The sequence below is a fragment of the Muntiacus reevesi genome, chromosome 11 (genome assembly GCF_963930625.1).
Source record: "Muntiacus reevesi chromosome 11, mMunRee1.1, whole genome shotgun sequence".
Lineage (NCBI taxonomy): Eukaryota > Metazoa > Chordata > Mammalia > Artiodactyla > Cervidae > Muntiacus > Muntiacus reevesi.
Genome location: NC_089259.1, coordinates 29971908 through 29989559, shown reverse-complemented (window position 1 = coordinate 29989559; position 17652 = coordinate 29971908). Strand labels below are relative to the sequence as shown.

The following is a 17652-nucleotide window of genomic DNA, read 5'->3' as shown; positions in this document are numbered from 1 at the left end:
CGTAATTTTTAGTTCAATTTTTTTCTTTTGATGGGGCTTTAAAAGCAAGAATCAAGTTTCTTGTAGTCACTAATATGTTAACAGGGTTTAAGGTACACATTGAAGGGTATCGAAGGGTCTGTACCAACATTTCCCTGAATACTTTAAAAATATATGTATTTCTGACCAGGACCTATCCTAAACCTGCCATTCCAGTTTCTCACTCAGATCCTTCCTTCCTTTTGCCTCCAGTTCTGCACATATCTGTTTTATTGACGGGCTTTGTTTCTGGTACTTAACTCTTGGAAATAATTTTGTGTACACTTAATATTTGCAGGCAGTAACATTAGTGCCTCATGTGGAAAATGTTCAGAGAAACTTTTAAACAGATACTCAGACTTAGTTTTATCATTTAAGTAATACTATATTTAAATGAAAATCAGTGGAGAACATGACCCACCCCCTAAAAAAAAGAAATGTTGTAAGAAACATAATTGTGTAATCTTTTTTGCTTTCATAATTTTGACTTTAAAGACTAATGTATAATAAGACAATGTATTATTGATTACATTCATGAAATATTTCTGACCATAACGGATTTATCTCATGGCTTGAAATATTAGTGCTTAAAAAAAGCTATTAATTAAAATTATTTGCAAATTATCTTGGTTCATTGTTAACCTTTTAAAGATTAATGAAGGATATGTACCAACATTTCTCAGGGTGCTCTTAAAATGTATGTCTTTCTCACCAGGCCCCATTCTAAACCTGCCATTCCAATTTCTCACTCAGATCCTTCCTTCCTTTTCCTTCAAAAGGGAAGAGTTCTGCAGAGAGCTGTTTTATTGAAAGCCTTCCTGGTAATTCTGACGTCCATTTCTGGTTAAGAACCAGTGCTTTAGAAGGTTTGGGGCAATGGAGAAGCACTGGCCTTGTTACAGTGAAGTGAAACAGGAGTCCCCTCCCCTCCTCCAGTAACTTTCCATTCCATATGTTTATAATTAAAAGAAAATGTTCACATGTTGTCTTAAAAGTTTTCATTTTTTTTTTGAGTTTTGGTATGATTATTATGGAGCTATTATTGTCTGTGTGCACAAGAATGTATAGTTTCTATGTTATTAAAAAATTATAGATAGCAAGGATCCTAAACTATGTAATTCATTTTCCCAGCTTCAGTCCCTCCAAGCTAGCTAAGTCATATGAAAATTTCCTAATTACTTTAGAAGAATATGTCCTAACTTCCCTTGGTATGTCAGTTCATTTCAGAATTTGTTAATTCCTCTTCTGCATTTCATTTGCTGGGTTAAGGTTTTTTCCTTGTCTGAGCTTTTATGAAGTTGAGTAAACGTCCTGTGATGCTTAGAAAGATGCTTGAGCAAGAAATTTAAGACTCATCTTTGCTCATTTTCCTTCATCTTTACAGATAGTCCGTTAGTAATCCTGTCAATTCAACCTTCATGCTATTTATAATCTCAAATATACGTTGCCTCCATCTTAGACCAACCCATCATTGCTTCTTTTTTTTTTTTTATTGCTTCTTTTATATACTTGTTTTGTCTGATTGATCTACCCTGCATTTCTTTTTCCATGTTAAAAGCAGAAGTCATCAGTTTATGGCTTACTAATTGTCATTGGAATAAAATCCAAGCCCCTTCCTGTGGTATATAATTTGTGTCTTATATCTCACCTTTCCTCTCTCTCCATTGTGTGCTCAGGTCCAGCCATGCTGGTCTTCCTCACATATGTCAAGCTTCTTTTGGCTCATGTTCTTTGTGTATGTTGTTTCACTTTGTTCTTTCCTTGTAGGGTTCCTCCCCTTCTCTTAGGTGTCACTTACAGAGTGACTTGAAGTGTCACAGAGAAAAGGACCTTTGACTAATGAAAAGGAAATTTCCCATCATTATATTTCATTGTGTTTTCCTGTTTCCTTTTTAGAACTTACCACAGTTTGAACTTGTGTCCTTTATATTAGAATGAATGATCTTCTTCATGCCCACTGGGATATAATCTGCCTTGTGGAAGAAACTGTGTCTAGATGCTTATTAAATATTTTTAGAATGGAAAGAATTGAAAATGACTACTAAATGACCAGCAGCTTTGTTTTCTAAGTGGAGGACCTCCTCTGGTGTATCCTGTTGAGAATATGTATTTGAAATTGGCCAGCTTTCCCTCCATCTCTGTTCTTTCATCTACTTAGATGGTCCTTTAGTTTCTTGAGATTTTTCCTAGTTTTCATTGATTAGATCAAATGCCTCTTTTTTTTTTTCCCCCTGCCCTCATCAAAGCCATTTCTGCTTCACTAATGATCATTACTGTCTTCTATCTCTGTGCTTCTATAATGTTTTCAGTATCTCTTAATGTTTTTAAATTTCTGTCTGTATGTTTTAGATGTATTTATTTCCTTCACCAAAGTTAAATGCTTCTGGAGGCATTTTTATCATTTTATTCACTATTGTGATCGCACATGGAGACCTAGAATAAACACTAAAACTGAAGAGTTTTCAGCACTGTAGTGGGCTTTATGTGTATAGTACGAACTTCACTAGATCAGAACTGGGCCTTATTTCCTGAATCCCTGGAACCTTGCTCAGTGCCTGACCTCATGCAGTGGTTCCAATAAGCTTTTGTATGTATCAGTAGTTACAGATTAGCCCGTGGTGCTTTTTTTTTTTTTTTTTTAATTAGTTGGAGGCCAATTACTTCACAGAATTTCAGTGGGTTTTGTCATATATTGACACGAATCAGCCATAGAGTTACACGTATTCCCCATTCCGATCCCCCCTCCCACCTCCCTCTCCACCCGACTCCTCTGGGTCCTCCCAGTGCACCAGGCCTGAGCACTCGTCTCATGCATCTCACCCGGGCTAGTGATCTGTTTCACCATAGATAATATACATGCTGTTCTTTTGAAACATCCCACCCTCATCTTCTCCCACAGAGTTCAAAAGTCTGTTCTGTACTTCTGTGTCTCTTTTTGTTTTGCATATAGGGTTATCATTACCATCTTTCTAAATTCCATATATATGTGTTAGTATGCTGTAATGTTCTTTATCTTTCTGGCTTACTTCACTCTGTATAATGGGCTCCAGTTTCGTCCATCTCATTAGAACTGATTCAAATGCATTCTTTTTAACGGCTGAGTAATATTCCATGGTGTATATGTACCACAGCTTCCTTATCCATTCATCTGCTGATGGGCATCTAGGCTGCTTCCATGTCCTGGCTATTATAGACAGTGCTGCGATGAACATTGGGGTGCACATGTCTCTTTCAGATCTGGTTTCCTCGGTGTATATGCCCAGAAGTGGGATTGCTGGGTCATATGGCAGTTCTATTTCCCGTTTTTTAAGAAATCTCCACACTGTTTTCCATAGTGGCTGTACTAGTTTGCATTCCCACCAACAGTGTAAGAGGGTTCCCTTTTCTCCACACCCTCTCCAGCATTTACTGCTTGTAGACTTTTGGATAGCAGCCCCGTGGTGCTTTGAATGTACAGCTTCCTGTGTCCCCATTGAAGACCCATGGGGTCAGAAACTCCATTTTTGGAGCACTGCCATTGCCTGCATGTTTACGATTTCACAGGAGATTCTGATGTCTACCCTTTACTTTGAGAGGAAAATAAAAGTTCAAAATTCCAGAAAATTTGAAGGAAGGTGAGATTTTATCTGATTTGAGTGAGGGTATTCGGAATGAAGGTTCATGGAACACCCAAAAGATGGGTTTGAAAGGATAGATAGGATTTCTTTAAACATTTGTAACACAGGCAGTTGAGAATCTGTGAAGTTTATTTTTTGTTTCCTATTTGTTTTAACCAGTTTATACCATAATAGAGAATTTTTTCACTCAGTGAACTTTCAAAAAGTAATTCCACCTGAGTTAGGTAAAGACTGAACAAATGTAAAGAAAACCTCAGGCATGGTGCTGAGCCATAGACTTGGAACAGGCTCCTGCCGGAAGACGTGTTACCCTCGAGTGCTGCCTGTGGAGGAGCACTCTGAGTCCTCTTGGAGGGACTAGGATGGGGTAGATCTTTTACCGCCTGGCACTTTGTTTTTTTTAAAACAAACTCTCCGTTGGTGTTCATGTGCAGTGATTCCTCATGAAAGTTGAAACTACTGTCATTAATTAGCTCACATGGATAGTTCCGTTTCTGTACCTTTGGCTCTCAGTCACTGCTTTTGTCACGGGGAGTTTCTTTTTCATTTATCTTTTCAAAGATGTATTTTTGAAGTTTGCCATTTGTGTGATGTGGAGAGCCAGCCATCTCTAAAATATCAGAGGAGTGCAATTTTGTTTTAAAGTTAAAATTACTGGGCAAGGTTTGAAAAAGGTTAGATTGGGCAGAAACTTGGGAAAATGAATGAAAAATGGCCCTGAGATAACACATCATGTCTTTGAAGTACCTCGTACTTCTCTCTCATAATCGTTACCAATTTTATTTGCCATTAGCACCCCCAAGGTTGGCACATTGTTTCTTCAGGGCTCTCAGGATGTGGGGAGAGGAGACAGGACTGGACAGGTGGTTTGGAACACGTCGATAGCAGGCACCTGGAGCTTAGCAGGCGTCGGAAACCTAAGACTTAATTACCATTTCTGCCCCTAGAGGACCCATGAGCCAAGAATACCAGAGCTTAATTAGGGCTTAGAACAGTGGTTTTCAAACTTTTTTTTTTAAAGCAGCAGCACTTGTGAAGTCTATATGTAGTCCCCAAACCTAAAATTATGTAAAGCAGATAAAACTGGCATTTACAAAATCAGACTTCTCTGGTGGTCCAGTGGTTGGGACTCTGCACTTTCAGTGCACGGGACTCAGGTTTGATCCCTGGTCAGGGAACTAAGATACCACTGGCCATGTGGTCTCCCCCCCAAAAAAATTAAATTAAAAAAAAAATCAGGTTTATTAAACTTATTCATGAACTTATTCAGTGAGAAGAGAAAGTCTGTGGTATTTTGGTGAACACAGTAACTTGAAACTGGTGGGTGAAGAACAATAATTAGTCTTAAACAGTTCTCAGTCTCCTTTTGTGTGTTTTCTATCATATAGTAACAAAAAAAATCATGATTCACATGAATAAGTTGTGCACCCATTTTTTCAATTTTTTTCTGAGTGCATGTGCATTCAAATAAAGTTTATTGCAATTACTACCTTCCTAATCAAAGGGCCATGTATATACACAGGAGTGACAGGAGAGAGGGTCTGTATTCTGTATTGTCTCCATGAAAATACCTTAACGCAGCAGAAGTGTGTCAGTGATGATCTCTAGTGTGTTGAAAAATGAATGCTAATTTGGACCTGCATTTGTGATTTTATTGTTGATTTACTAAAAGTGAAAAAAAAAAATAGATGAGATTCAAATCAAGAACTTCACAGAGCCCTGACTCATTTTTGGAAGCTTAGGGTTCTGCTCAATGCAGTTTGAAACCCACTGGCACAGAGGTCTGCTTCTTGATGGGAAGCAGTCTGCTGGTACTCAGGAAAGCTGGAAGGGTTGCCCTTCTTCTCACCTGAACCACAGAGCACAGGAATGATTTGAGTGGCTATCTGGTGAATTCTCCCAAGGATACTATATGGCAGGTAGCATTACATACAGTGCGTGTCTTAAGACTTAGCTCTCCTTTCTCTGAGAAAGGCTGGGAAATTGAGGAATGAAGAAGGCTTAAGACCAAACCAAAAAACCCCCACCACCTGTCAAATGCCTGTATTCAAGAAAGAATACAGTCTTCAAGACAGTGTGCAGTGTTGTATTGGCCATCTTCATGCCTCCTTCTGGAGTCAGTCTTGAGTGATGTGTTTGTTTTATGAAAAGCTTTTAACCTAATTCATGTGAAAGGACAAAATGATGTTTCTGAAGGTAGCTTGAGTTCTTTGGTTGTCTTTCTCACAGAGAGTTTTTCCCTCTCTTCTTCATTACAACATAATTATTGTAGACAGAACACCCTAACTCATGAAGTGGAAAAGCCCCCTAGCTTTGTTGTGGTATATTTTGAGATTCAAAGGTTGTACATACTGAGTTTTGATTTTAGAAATAATAGAGAAGGCAGTTCACCTTTGCAGGTCTTGAAACAGAACATGTTACTCTTTTTCTTTTAATTCAGAATATTTTCTCTGGCCTGTGAATATGAGGACGTTGTATTTAGAGAATTAAGTAACATTTCACTAGCTTTTTATGTATGGCTGTATGCAAAGCTACCCTAGATATATAGATGGCTTCTGGGTGGATGTATTTAATTCCTCCACTCACATATGCACGCACTCACACAAACACACACGTGCAAACATGCATATATGGAAGGCAGCTTTTCAAAGTTTAAACAAAACACAGTAATAGCTTTGTCCCTTGAAATACTTTCCACTTACAGTCCCTACACATTTCTTGTTGGGTGAGAAACCCTGTGGTATGGTTGATAGCTCTTCTGGTAAGCTTTCTAGTTTTAACATTTCTTATTGTAACAAAGTTAATGCTTTAACCAAGAACTGCCTGTGGCATATGGATGCCTTCAGTTTATCAGCTACTCTTGTAGCCGAAAGGAAGTTGAACTGTTTTTTTGGACCCATTAAGTTGTCCTTTCCACTTGGGTGTTGAAAGAGCTTATGAGCAGTAGCTGTTCTGATTGTTGTTGGTTGTTTTCTCTAGGGAACAAGCTACCCTCTGAGTCAGCACTGGACTTGAAGATAAATCCTACAATTCATGAAACTGACTGATTCGACTAAAGGATGGATAGTTTGGGCAGCGTTGGACAGCTCTGAGGGGTCTGTTTGTTTAACTGAAGGGATTGTTGAGTTCAGCAACTTTTAATTCCCCTAATCATAAAGGGTTGCTGTTGTGAAAACAGGGTTTCTGAAGGAATCAGTTCTGGCAGTTAATGTCAGTATTCTTTTTGACTTTGTTTTCATTTTATCACCGCACTTAATGAAATAATTCTTTAAAAGCGCAGAAATTTTACTGCTATTTGTTGCCAGCAAGAATTAGTATGCCCCTGAGAGGTCCACAGAGGGCCTTTACAATCTGTTTATGAATTGAAGTCATCCTTTTTGTGGGGTTCATACACATTTCTCGCCTGTAAACCTTTTGGCATTTGGGTTGTTTCATCTTTGCAAAGGTAGTTTGCATTTGTGACTTGAAACTCTGAGGATTAAATTGAACTTAATTTGATTAGCATCTGTTTTATTAGATTAGTGAAAAATTTTTATTGTGGCTCATGGCTGATATTGTAATGTGATCTTGATAATTTGCAATGTTTAACCTTAAAAGGTTATTGTTATTTTTTAGTCTCAATCTTCAAGGAAATGAGAATAATTATAATGTTGAATTAAATGGATTTTTTTTTTAATGAAACATGAAGGTTTTAAGCTACAGAGAGGAAATTTTTCATATCCTAATATTCTGGACCCTTATGAATTACACAGGAATACTGCGAATTGTCTTTTGGGAGGCTTTTAAAAACAGGGTGTGGCGTGATAAAGGAAATACTTCAACCCAAGGTGTGTGATCCATGTGGTAACAAATAACTTCTGTGGTTTTGAGAGCTAAAGGATTATAAATATGTTAATTTTATTTCAATCATTTGATAGTTTGATTTAAAATATATAGAAATAAGAGGCATTTTACTTAGTATTTAAATTGATTATAAAATATCTTTCATTGTTTAGGCTAGAAATGCAAGTGATCATTGATCATGTCTGAGTTTGAAAAATTGGGCTTTAGCCAAGTGACCTTTCATACATTTTAGCTTTAGGTTCATTAGTTGCATGAGTATTATTACCTTAAGTCTGGTACTTTTGATTAATAAAATTTTTAATCAGTTTTTATAATTATCTGCAAAGCTGAATTTGACTGAATGATGGAGTTTTTATGGGGAAAGAAGTAAAGACTGTAGAGACTAGTATTATCTTGGCTTTCACATACTAATCCTGTTGCTTTTTGGATAGTGGGGTTTGTTTTATTTTGTACAGTCTGTTGGAGGATTGGATCCACATTTAACATACAGACATGCCTTAGGTGATGGTTGTCTCAGTTAAATATTTACTTATGTCCACTTTTTTTTTTTGCCATAGCGATCAACTTTTTATTTTTTATTTTTTTCCATTTATTTTTATTAGTTAGAGGCTAATTACTTTCTAATATTGTAGTGGTTTTTGCCATACATTGACATGAATCAGCCATGGATTTACATGTGTTCCCCATCCTGAACCCCCCTCCCACCTCCCTCCCCATCCCATCCCTCTGGGACATCCCAGTGCACCAGCCACAAGCACTTGTCTCATGCATCCAACCTGGACTGGAGATCTGTTTCACACTTGATAATATACGTGTTTCGATGCTGTTCTCTCAGATCATCCCACCCTCGCCTTCTCCCATAGAGTCCAAAAGTCTGTTCTATACATCTGTGTCTCTTTTTCTGTCTTGCATATAGGGGTTATCGTTACCATCTTTCTAAATTCCATATATATGTGTTATTATGTCCACTTTTAAAGTTTTCTTACTCGAGTTTGTAACTTAAAATTGATAGTAAAATGTTCCCAAAATGAAATTTAGCAAAATATTTACTTTTTAAAAACTTGCAATACCTTGAAGGATTATTTATTGCCATGTAGTCCCTGGATTCTTAGATGCCATCTCTCATAAAATGCACCCTGTCAGTGTAATAATAGCCTTTTGAGGGAAGGGAAGAGAAGTTAGTATCATTAGACATAGAAATTTTAAAAAACTTTAATAAAGAAAAAACATTTAAACTTCTGTATTGCTGCTGCTAAGTCACGTAAGTCATGTCAGACTCTGTGCGACCCCATAGATGGCAGCCCAACAGGCTCCCCTGTCCCTGGGATTCTCCAGGCAAGAATACTGGAGTGGGTTGCCATTTCCTTCTCCAATGCATGAAAGTGAAAAGTGAAAGTGAAGTCGCTCAGTCATGTCTGATTCTTAGCGACCCCATGGACTGTAGCCTACCAGGCTCCTCCATCCATGGGATTCTCCAGGCAAGAGTACTGGAGTGGGGTGCCATTGCCTTCTCCATCTGTATTGCTAGGATTCTTCTAAAACACTCATCAGATCTTTAAAGTCTAATTCTAATTGTCTTTAAACTGAGTCACCCTTGTCCTCAGCAGTTCTACACAGCTTCGTATGACTTGTTTCTTCTTACAGTACCTAACCGTTTAGGATTGATGGTAGAATTTAGAGGCTTACTCTAGGAATCCAGAAGCTTTGCAAAGATGAATGCTTTAAACCTGGTGTACCATCCTCCTCCTCTTTAATATTTTATGTGTTCTGATATTTGCCAAGTCTTCTGCCTTGAATCACATTTCCTCCTTATAACTTTTTCTTCTAGGTGCATTATTTTTTTATGACCTTTAGAGATTTAAATTTGGGTTAAACTCAACAGCGTGGAGTGCTGCAGTGGGTTGTAATAGCACTCAAGGGACCTAGAGTCTAGCTTCATTTATACCTTCACTGAGTTTATGTGCCCAGGCTCTGTCGGGCACCAGTTGTTTAGTTTGTAGAAAGAGGGAAAAAGCTTGGTCTACTTCTAGCTTAAAAATTGGAAATTGTAAAACATTCTCCTCAAAGCATTGGCAGTTAATGAAGTAGATTCCTTTTTATCTTTAAGTAATTGTTTAAGTGTGACTTAATGGAGTGATTATCATTAGGCAAAAATACTAAGGATTTTTGAGTTTAGGATTTTTAACTTGATGTATTTTTATTTATAAGGCAATGAAAATGATAACTTTAATATTGATATAAATAAACATATGCTTAACGTTATTCAAAGCATAAAGTTAAAAGAAGCTTTTTAAGGTAAAGTTATTAAGTATTCAAACAACTTTTCTTTATTTCTTAATTAAATACTGTGTCATGGGGAAATTAGTGTATATCCAAGAACATCACTTTTAAAGAGCTATTTTCCCCTAAAATCACCCTTATCACCTAATAAACTTCAATTGATTGATAATGTTTTCTTTGTCTTTCAAATTGCCATTCAATTTTTAAAAACTTATCTATTAAGATGTTGAAATACAGTGTTACCATTTAACGGTAAACATATATAGTATGTGCTCTGGGTATATATACATTTATTGTAGCTATAAATATCTTTCAGAATTTAAGACTATTTCTTTAGGCTACTTTCCAGAACTAGAATTTCTGTGGCAAAGGCTGTGCATAGTTTTTGTTGAAAGCGGCTGTTTTTTTATAATGTGTACACCAAACCATGGTCTGAGTGGGGCTCAGGGTTACTCTAGAAGTCCAACAGTTATTTACTGAGAATAAAGATTTGTTTTATATACCTCTAATTTTTAAATAAGTAAACTTTTGAATCACTTCTATAATTTTAGTATACTAAACAAATGTGCCAACTAATGATATCATACAACCTTTTCTATTTATTAGTAGCTGAAATGTCATTGTAAGCCACAACATACATATTTTCTTTTATTGTGTATGTTTAGATAATTCAGATACTGAAGAAAAGAGCTGATAAAACACATAAGTTCAGCTCCTTTTTATATGAGCTAAGTTTAATTTTTCTTTGCTGTATTTCCTAGCCATGAGTGTACATCACTAGTTATATAATGTATCTCAGTATGTATGGGCCATACATAAGTCCATTGCCCTAACTTAAAGCTTACTTGTTTTTCCTTGAGGCATATATTCAGAAGTGAGAAACACGTTTGCCCTGATATTTCTCTGTAACAGTATTTACCACAGAAAAGTGGTGGCCGTACTGTAGTAAGACAGCTCAGGGTATCTGTGCAGAAGTGAGTTAACACAGCAGGCTGAAGACTGCTGTCCTCAGCAAAGCCTGCCTGCAAGGTTGGCCCTAGACTGACGTCTGGGACCTTGGGGTTGGCGTGTTCCTGCTGTTCCCTGACGGATGAGGGTGGTTTCCTGTGCCTAGACCCTTTGTGCAAACACTGTGGTTTGTGCTGCACATGTGCTTTCCTTCCGAGTGTGTGGGATTCTGGTGGGTGCTAGGCAGAGGGTGTTTGGGTGACCAGTCACCCATGAGGACCTTGGTTGCCGAGTCTCTGGTGGGCCTCCCTGAGCAGATCCATTGCGTGTGTTTCTGGAGGAAGAGTGACCCCTCACAAGGAAGAAAGTGTAAAGAAGCCTCTGGTAACCCCCCTAGACCCTGTTCCCCTGTGATCTGGATGTGAACATGCTGCTGTGGTCAGTCATGGTCCCGAGGGCAACTCTGTGCCGAGTCCTTCCAGTTTCAGTCTGCTTCTGAACGTGGGCGTGGTCTTATTGATCCCCAATCAAGACACTTTGTTCCTGAATTTACTAGAAACTGTAGAGATTACATTTTAGACCAGTTTATTTATGCAACCATTGTTGACATCATGTGGAGAATTTAGCGCATTTCTGACGTTATTCTGTAGCTTTTTAACATGTTACTTTAGGAAGTCTGTCCTGCATATAGTATAGCTTCCTAGATTATCCTAGGGGTTTGTTTGACAGGATGGATGAATTGCAGATAACTCCAGATTTTTTACTGTCAATGATTACAATTAAACACTTATTTTGAACTCACTTTCTCCTTCTGCTAAGAGCAGCTAGTGATAGAAATGGACTAAGAAGTAAAGTTTGTTTCTGAATCACTGAAGAGCAACTTGGGGCAGGAGGGGCAGAAAGTGCTTTGAGCTCAATTTTGGAGTTGACCTTTTATATCCATCTTTTAAGTCATCATAAGCAATATCAAGGAAAAGGATTTATTAATTTGTTGCATGTTTAAGGTCCTGTTAGAATTTAGGAGTATAAACTTAGTGTCTGTTATTTGAGCTGTCACTGTGCACTGTTTTATTTGGGAGGGGGTGTGATTGGGGACTTTGGTTTAAAAAAGTCCATTAAGTAAGAATTGTGTCTTTAGTAGTTACTTTGGTTTTTGTATTCCTGGTTATGATCTTATAAATTCCTTACTCTGATTTTCTCTTAAATGAGGCCCTGTTTGGGGTTAAAGTTGGCCCTCTTGTTAAGAAGATGATGCTTCCTCTGTCTTTAATTCATTCATCTGTTCAATATGAGATATATGTGATTTCTAATCTAAACCATTCTCCTTTGTGTAGCCATACATGACAGTTTATTGCTGAGGATTTAGTTTGGTTATTGGAACTTTCATAAAGTTAAGAACTTGAGTTACAACAGCATCCACAATTTTAGTTAAAATGCTAGTGTAATCTGGATTTACCCAGGCTGCATAGATCTGTAAAGAGTAGTGCGAGGATACTCAGACGGCTGTGTCAGAAGAATGCCCTTCATCTCAAATTCTTTCAAATTCTTCTTTCTCTTTCGCATTTGCTTGTTTGACGTTTACTTTTAAATAGGGACTTTTACTTTTACATAGGGACGACTGGCATCTGTGCTACTTGACAGCATGAACTCTTGCTTTCTTCTCCCAACTTCTTGTTACGCTCGGATAATTCTGGTGGTGGTACTCTTCATTTCCTGATCATAGCTATTGCTGTACCAAGAAGAAGAAACTTTCACCTCTTTCTTTTTGACTAATGTATTATGTGCTGACACCGTGCCATTGAGGGTGTAGTTGGAAATGCAGAGAGGATTGAGGCACAGTTCTTCCCTACACAGAGACAGTTTGAATTGTGTGCTCCTGGCAGCAAAAGAGAAAGTACAAAATGCTGGGAATAATTTTTAAATACAAGCACCCAGAGAATTTTTATAGAGTAAGAAGATTTTTCAGAAGGTTGACCTAGAATTTGCTGTGAGGATGGGATCTGGAGAACTCATTGATGGCAAGGAGTGATGTTGATGAGAGTACCAGAGGGGAGGGGACAGCCTTGAAGACTGTGGATCTGTGAAGCAGCCGGGCACCTTCAGGGAGTTGTATTTAATCTTGAGGTGAATCGAAGAGGATCATTAAGATTTCAGTATAGTCTTTCTATCCATGACCATGGGCTCGCTCTCCAGTTCTTTTTTCCAGGCCTTTTAAAATACCCTCAGCTGGTAAAGAATCCGCCTGCAGTGCGAGACACCTGGGTTCAGTCCCTGGGTTGGGAAGACCCTGGAGAAGGCAACGGTTACCCACTCCAGTATTCTGGCCTGGAGAATTCCATGGATTGTGTAGTCCATGGGGTCGCAAAGAGTCAGGCACCACTGAGCGACTTTTACTTTTTTCCACAAAGTTTTATAATTTTTAAGGTTTTCTCTCTGTTTCACGTGCAACAGTTCCACCTGATTGTTTGCAAGAGGTTTGTCTTTACTTACTCTGTTCAGAACTCTTGTTTAGTACTTCTTGAGTGAGGATTTCTTAGTTCTTGAAAATCCCAAAGCTTTGCTTTGAATGTTGCTTCTCCAGTATTCTTGGTCTTTTTTTATCCTGGAAACTCACCTACTCATTCTACCTTTTGTGTATCTTAACCAGTCTTCTATATTTTCTAACCTTTATTTCTAGATTCTTATCTGGTTTACTTTTCTTGTCTTTTATTATGTCTACTTTTCTATTTAATCCCTCTTAAATTTTTTTTTCTCCCTTTAATTTTAGTATATGTGCTGCCAAAGCGAGCACTATTTTTTCTCCCTTTAATTTTAATGGTTATGTTTTTTGCTCTTATAGAGTCTAGTTTGTTCTGTTTAGGAACAAATACCAGGGGTATGTGTGTGTGTCTGTGAGTGAGATGTTTGTCACTTTTTTCATGACCTTAGTCATTTTAGCTGTAGATTTAAAAAAATCTCCTTTATAGGTTTCTGTTATCTGGGATTCATTGTTCTGTGGGTTCTTATTCTCAGTGCGTTGATCAAGTATTGTACACACATGATTCTTGGAGTTCCTTCACATGGAGCTATTTTCTAGAGAGAGATCGATCTCTGTGTGTTTCGTGTTGTAGAAGTGTTTTTTTAAATAGTTGGTGTTTGCTTTATCCAGGTATCCATTGCCAGTGCAATTTAAGTTTTATACTTATCCCTCACCAGGATCCCCAACATGGAATCTCCTGGGGATTTTCTCTCCTGCCCCAGTGTAGGGTACAGGGATTGGGTTTTCATTTCTCTTGACACCACCCCAGCCTTCTCCTCAGACAAGACTACCTTTTGCCTCTGTGGGCGGGTAGGTAGAAGTTTTCTGCTCCAGCAGGACTGATGGTACAGCTTTTCCAGACTCCTAGCTTTACACTGGAATTTGAATTTCGTTCTCCACATTTTATGTGCTCAAGGCCATGTTTCATATGCCATTGTGAACATTAAAGCCTCAACTTGTAGAGTCTGTATCTGGCCTAGGATCTGATTTTCCAGAGTTTCCATGATACAATCTCTAATTCATAATTTTGCCTTAATTTCTCGCTCTTGGAGTTACTGTTTTTATTCTGTCTACTTCAGTTGTGTTTTAAAATGTGGATATTATATTTTATCTCATAATTCTGTGTTCATAATTTTGGTTGTGGTTGAGGAAAGATACTTATTTTAGCATTATCTTAAATGGATGTTTGTATTTAAAACCAAATATTCATTTGGTATATATTAATATTGGAGCCATTTACTTAATGCATTCTGTCATTATTTACAAGAGTCTTTTTTGTTTGTTTTCTTGGAATTTTCAGGTATAGAATAATGTCCTCCGGAAACACTGATACTTTTACCTTCATAAGTTATGCTTGAACTTTTTATATCTCCCTTTATTTTGTTAATTGCTCTAGTTAATTCATCCAGTGAGCATTTCTGTCTTGTTCCTTACTTTTATTTGAATTCGGTACTTCTAAGAAGGATTTTTTTCAAATGTTCTAAAGCAGTTAGCTTATCATAACATGACGTAAATATCTAAGTTTGTATATTCACTTAATAAGAAATTATAGTATAATTATTATATATAATGTCACCAAAAATATCATTTTAGGAGTGAATTACAAAAGTAATGCAGAAAATAAATACACAAATGAAAGATTTTTTAATTAGCTTATTGTTTTAAATCAAGATTTTCATTCTTCCAGATTGTCTCTCATGGTATCCTCACTCTTTTGCTGTATTTGCCTAAGTATTCCAGTGACTGAGTGCTAATTATTAGCAGACTGTTGTAATAGCCACAAGTAGCACCCTGCCTCCACCCCACCATATAAGGAAAGATGGAACAAAGGAACATTTACATGTGAGAGAGATGAAATGAAATCTGTTCGTTTCACCTCTGTTTTTAACTGCTCATTTCTGTGGTAATGTTCTGCTGCTTTGTGCCATCTATAGTGTTGTATTGGAGAAGGAAATAGCAACCCACTCCAGTACTCTTGCATGGAAAATCCCATGGATGGAGGAGCCTGGCAGGCCGCAGTCCATGGGGCCTCAAAGAGTCAGACACATCTGAGCGACTTCACTTTCTTTCATGGTATTGTATGTGAGTAGTTAGTATTGTGTTGTGGTTATTGTCTTCATGAAACCAGACAGAAAAACTCTCACTAAGCAGATAATATGCATATTTTGCTTAATTCTGTACCATGTTGGTAAAACACTTTGGTACCACAAAGCTTTGCCCTTTGTGACTAGATTTGATGTTTCTGTAGTTTAGAAGTTAAATTTCTTTTCTAGCTTCCCATACAATTTAGTTATCTTGTTCTGCTTATGGGCTGTGATACTTGTTACTATTGTGCATGTTGTGTTTTGTATGTGTTTAAATAATTCCAGTCAGCCTCTGCTCAGATACATGAACTCAGATTTCAGTACTGAAACTTTGTAGTGGAAAGTCACAAAATTAAGAGAAGTCTTGTTACTTACATCTGGTAAATTCTACTAGTTTGTTTATGGTAATCTTTTTTCCATGTGTTTAGCCTTAAAGAGAGATTCTATGTTTCACTTATACCCCTATATAAGACTTCGGGGTTGGGCACCTGTATTGGGTATTGGTTAAGAGTACAGGCTTTGGAATCAGATAGACCTGAGGTTGAATCTTAATTCTTTTGCTTAATAATCTATATTTGCCTTTACAATAAATTTTTTAAAGTTATTAAGTTAGTTTCTTCCTCTGTGGGGTGACTATGATATACCTACCTCACAGGGTCTTTATGAGGATTAAATAGGCTGGTGTTTGTGAAGTACTTTGTTTAGCACCTGACACATGGAAAGTGCTAAAGAATTGGTAGCTATATTTGTTGCAGTTTATTTAATTCAAAGGTAGTAAACAAATTTACTCTTTAGTGACTTGGCCAGCTTTATAATCTAGGAAAGGCTTAGAGATTAGCTTTAGGAAAACTATCTAGATGCGTTTCATACTCGATAATTGAGGAGTAGTTATCCTTTGAAAATAATCCTCCTAATTTTTACAGTATGTACTAACCTACAGTTAAATGTATAATATACAGAGTTAGAAGAAAATGCAACACTCTGGGACAGTTTTGGTCTTTTTTTTAATTAAGCCTATATCTTAATAGCTTGGTTTCCTTATAAATATATTTTTAAGAGTTTTAGATGTTAAGACATATTTGGAAAGTCTTAACCAGTTTTAATGTCAGTCCAGTAGACATTGTGTTAACAGCAGAATGCGTTAAGTTGAAAGTGTGGAGACTTGGGTTTGAAGCCTGACTTCGCTATTGGCTACATACATTTGTCCTTGGTCAGGTAAAAAACCCCCATATCTAAATTTTGATCTCTCCTGTGGTGCTTGTGGCCTGACCTACCTCACCTAGTTGCTCAGAAAATCAGATGACATAATTGTGTCAGGACTCTATAGAAAAGTACAGAGGGCTATCTAGAGTAAAGATAAGTATTATCTTAGTTCTCACCTTATTTTTGTTTACCTACATCTTTTCAAAGAACAGTGTTGATGTTTTGTGAATTCTTAGTATTTGAAATTCATACTCCTGCTTAATGAATCATATTTTTGTGACCAGAGGCATTTTGGTAACTTTTTTCTTGAATTGTGAGTTGGCCTATTATCCTGAAGGTGAAGAAGGTTTTTAATCATTCCCCAAATAGCCAAAAGATCGTTTCTGGATAAACTTTTTTTCCCCCCAAAAGTGTAACTGTAGCTCTAGAAACTATTTTCAGTCTGCTCAGAACTGATCACCTCCATTAAGCCTTTGATGAACTCTACCTGGTTTTACTTAATTTGGATTCCATCTGCATTTATGCATGTAGTTTGCAGTACATTGGTTTATATTTTGAGTGTTTCTGTGAGTCATTTTGTGTCTTCCCCATGTGATCTGGTCTTGCTTCCTCAGCTAGCCTGGAGTCTCCTCAAGGGTGAAGACAGTTGTCCTTCCCCTTTCTTCACCGTAGATTCATGATAGAGGATGCTCTACATACATTGCTTTCTTACTCGTGTTTAGGTAAAACTTGCAAGAACAGAGTAATACCAGTTGGCCTAAGTATGCATCTGCAGAAATTTTATTTGTCTACTATAGTATATGCTTATTTAAAGACAAAGGGCATCAAAACAATATACTTCTTTATTTAAAAAAATACAGTATTTAAGCTGCCATGTATTTCAACTAGGACTAAGTTTTCTTTTGCTTTTTCAAGCCATTCTGTTAAATGTATTTGGCCCAAAGAAATCTAATAAATCTCATTAAGTATTTAGCTTGATTTTTTGGATAGTAAATCATTTTAGGAAATGTGGTGATTGTATTGTTAATAACCACAGTTGTAAATGCTTCTTTACAAGAAAAGGAATTTTGCCTTTTATAAAAGACTTTAATAAAAGGCATAATTTTATAGTCACAGTTATTTATAATTTTTCAATTAAATT

General features: G+C 37.0%; 1 protein-coding gene across 7 annotated transcripts in view; it reads left to right on the top strand.

Moving 5' to 3' along the window:
* The window catches only part of PAN3 (poly(A) specific ribonuclease subunit PAN3), a 121187-nt gene that overhangs the window by 71738 nt on the left and 31797 nt on the right, over positions 1-17652 (top strand). The gene's annotated exons all lie outside the window — the stretch shown is intronic.